This window comes from Amblyraja radiata, chromosome 41, assembly GCF_010909765.2.
Source record: "Amblyraja radiata isolate CabotCenter1 chromosome 41, sAmbRad1.1.pri, whole genome shotgun sequence".
Lineage (NCBI taxonomy): Eukaryota > Metazoa > Chordata > Chondrichthyes > Rajiformes > Rajidae > Amblyraja > Amblyraja radiata.
The window spans coordinates 8754160-8758458 of NC_045996.1; positions in this window are offsets into that span (position 1 = coordinate 8754160).

Consider the following 4299-nt stretch of genomic DNA (forward strand, 5'->3'; position numbering starts at 1 on the left):
CACGACCCGGGGAGCGCGGGAACAGTGGCCGCCGCGTCGTCACGGCAACGAGGGAGGAGCAGCGTCGTCACGGCAACGAGGGGGGAGCAGCGTCGTCACGTCAACGCGAGGTGCAGTGTCGTCACGGCAACGCGGGGAGCAGCATCGTCACGGCAACGTGGGGAGCAGCGTCGTCACGGCAACGAGGGGGGAGCAGCGTCGTCACGTCAACGCGAGGTGCAGTGTCGTCACGGCAACGCGGGGAGCAGCATCGTCACGGCAACGCGGGATCAACGACGTCCTGGCAACGGGACCGATCAGTGTCGTCATGGCAACGAGAGAGCACCGTCGCCATTGCAATGGGGGAAAGCATCGTCGTCGTGGCAACGAGGGAAGACGACGGCTGACCTTCTTGTATGTATGTCCATCATCACTTCCAGACACAATTACACACTTGACTCTAACCCTACTGCCATCTGCTAACCTTTTACTGAAGAAGGGTTTCGGCCCGAAACGTTGCCTATTTCCTTCGCTCCATAGATGCTGCTGCACCCGCTGAGTTTCCCCAGCAATTGTGTGTAACCTTTTACTGATGCCTTGCTCCTTTTGATATGCATGTTTGCAAGGCATAGAATGGGGGCACTGGCGGTGAACACAGGGCCCCATCTGCCCTCTCCTTCACAACTTGAAGCAGCTTTCAATGTCCAACTTTTACCAATTATGATCAATAAGCTGCCTGGCCTGCTGAGAATTGCATTCCCAGTGTTTTCTGTTTTATAATGATTGCAGAGTTACCCATCGCAATATTGGCAGAAAACACAGAGATAACTTTACAGTGGTACCTTTCACATACAGGAGATGACCAAATTACACCGTGCATAATTACATATTTCCTCCAGGTCAAAGCATCTTAATTTGCAAGCATATGGTCATTCCTTCGTTGTCTTTGGTGGAAAACCCTTGGAACCCTTGGAACACTCCTTCCTGCACCAGAAGGGTCGCTGAGGTTCAAGACTGTCTCACCATAACCTTCTCAATGGCAACTAGAATGAGCAATAAATTTAGGCTTTGCTTGAAATGGGCACTATATGCATGTAATCAAGTCCATGATGGAGTGCTAGTCTTCAGAGGTGCAAGGGACTTGAGGGTGATCTTATAGAAGTGTATGAAATCACGAGGGAAATAGATAGGGTGATTGTACAGAGCCTTTTACCCAGGATAGGGGAATCAAAAACAAGAGGACATATGTTTAAGGAGAAGGGACAAGATTTAGCAACTTGTTCACTCACAGTGAGTGGGTATAGACAATAAGTTGCCAGATGAGGTAGTTAAGGCAGATACTATAACAGCATTTGAAAGGTACTTGGACAGGTACATGGATTGGAGAGATTTAGAGGGATATAAGCCAAACATGGACAAATGGGACCAGCTTAGATTGGGCATCTTGGTCAGCATGGTCGATTCTGTTATTAATTGAAAAATCCAGAAGATGGCGCTCTTTGAATACCTACTAAATACTGAATACAGTTGGTTTATCAGAAGTCAAGAGTCAAGAGAGTTTTATTGTCATGTGTCCCAGATTGGACAATGAAATTCTTGCTTGCTGCAGCTCAACAGAATATGTAAACATAATACAGAACAGGAGATAAAAGTTCAGTGTGCCTAAATACCATAGATCATATATGTACACAATAAATAAACAGATAAAGTGCAATAGACTGTTATTGTTCAGAGCTTACACAAAAATGCTGGAGAAACTCAGCGGGTGCAGCAGCATCTATGGAGTGAAGGAAATAGGTAACGTTTCAGGCCGAAACCCTTGTTCAGAGCTTGTTTGATTGTCGTATTTTGTGGCCTGATGGCTGTGGGGAAGAAGCTGTTCTTGAACCTGGGTGTTCCAGATTTCAAGCTCCTGTACCTTCTTCCCGATGGCAACGGAGAGATGAGTGTGTGGCCAGGATGGTGTGGGTCTTTGATGATGCTGGCTGCCTTATTGAGGCAGCGACTGCGATAGATCCGTTCGATGGTGGGGAGGTCAGAGCCGATGATGGACTGGTCAGTGGTCACAACTTTGATGGTCTACAGGTTCATGGTGTCCAAATTATGTAAATGAATAAAATGAAAGACTGATGACGTAGAACAATTACTAAAGGTGGAGGGAGAGTGAGGAAACTACTTCTGCCATTTGTATGAACAAACATATGTACATACGTCAGACTTTTGAGTTTAATAATATTATGGAAGCTCGTATGTAGGGGTGTCCATCTGTAAACCAGGGATGGCATGTTGTTTTGACTTGGATGTTTTAGAGTGAATTGCTTTATTATTTACACTTGATTGGGGACAGAACTTGGGATTGTCAATGACCTGGTCAAAAGGCTGCATTAAAAGTGCTCACTTTAGCTCATTTTACTGTTGTGTTGAGAATACAGTTAATATAATAGATATAAAAGATACCCGAATATGAGGAGCAGGGAGACGGTGGAAGGCTGTAGGTTTTGAAGATAGCGAGGAATGAGGTCATGGAGAGATTTTACAGGTTAGGGATTTTAATGTAAGGTTTTGTTGAGTTGTTTTAGCTAATATAGGTCTGAACATAGAAACATAGAAACATAGAAAATAGGTGCAGGAGTAGGCCATTCGGCCCTTCGAGCCAGCACCGCCATTCAATATGATCATGGCTGATCATCCAACTCAGTATCCCGTACCTGCCCTCTCCATACCCCCTGATCCGCTTAGCCACAAGGGCCACATCTAACTCCCTCTTAAATATAGCCAATGAACTGGCCTCAACTACCTTCTGTGGCAGAGAATTCCAGAGATTCGCCACTCTCTGTGTGAAAAAAGTTTTTCTCATCTCGGTTCTAAAAGACTTCCCCCCTTATCCTTAAACTGTGACCCCTTGTTCTGGACTTCCCCAACTTCGGGAACAATCTTCCTGCATCTAGCCTGTCCAACCCCTTAAGAATTTTGTAAGTTTCTATAAGATCCCCCCTTAATCTTCTAAATTCTAGCGAGTACAAGCCGAGTCTATCCAGTCTTTCTTCATATAAAGTCCTGACATCCCAGGAATCAGTCTGGTGAACCTCCTCAGATTAGGAAACCAAAACTGTACACAATACTCCAGGTGTGGTCTCACCAAGACCCTGTACAACTGCAGTAGAACATAACCTGGGGTGCCTGTTAGGGTAATGTAGGCATCGTAATATTGCCACAGACGGCTGTAGAGGCCAAGTCAATGGATATTTTTAAGGCAGATATTGACAGATTCTTGATTAGTACGAGTGTCAAAAGTTATGGTGAGAATGGTGTTGAGAGGGAAAGATAGATCAGCCATGATTGAATGGTGGTAAACTTGATGGGCCGAATGGCCTAGAATTTATGAATTTATCATGTCATCTTTAATCTGAAGATTGGAGTTTAATACATTTATAAATTAGCATTTACTACACAACATTGCAATTGAATGATGCTTCCTTAATTCAACATAGCATTGCAGATGTCAATAATAGTATGCATGACGGTTCACCTATATTCTGTAGTCCCTTGTAATAGCAATAACAATTTCACATGGATGTGAATGATTCCATTATTAATACTGCAGAGTTTCAAATTATGAAATTGAAGTTATACAACAGCTGCAAAACAAGCTTTGTGTAATTGTAAAATGATTTTACTTTTACAATCCCTTTGCAACTGTGTGGAGCAATTAAGTGATTACTCAGGTTTCAACTATTTAGTTCATTACGTAGCTGTCAGCATTTTACAATCGGTGGCTTGTCCTTCTCATGTATTACTTTATTAATTTACACCCAATTGAAAAATATGTATATGTAATGAACACTCAGAAATGAATCAAAAGGAATGCTTAGGATTCCTGTACCATTCAGTATGAAATGCAGTGGAATTCAGGCCCCATTTCTAATGATGGAAGTGAACCAGAGGAGGCTTACGAGAATGATCCCAGGGATGATTGGGTTAGCAAATGAGGAGAGGGTTCAATGGCTCTAGGCCTGTACTTGCTGGAGTTTGGAAGGATGAGGGGGAAATCTAATTGAAACCTACCAAATAATGAATGGCCCAGATGGAGTGGATGTGGAGAGAATGATTGCAGTAGTGGGAGAGTCTGGGACCAGAGGGCACAGCCTCATAATAAAATGAGCAATTTCTTTAGCCAGAGGGTGGTGAATCTGTGTAGTCCATTGATACAGACAACTGTGGAGGCCAAGACATTGGGTATTTTTAAAGCAGAGATTGATATGTTCTTAGGTACACAAAATTGCTGGGGAAACTCAGCGGGTGCAGCAGCATTCTATGGAG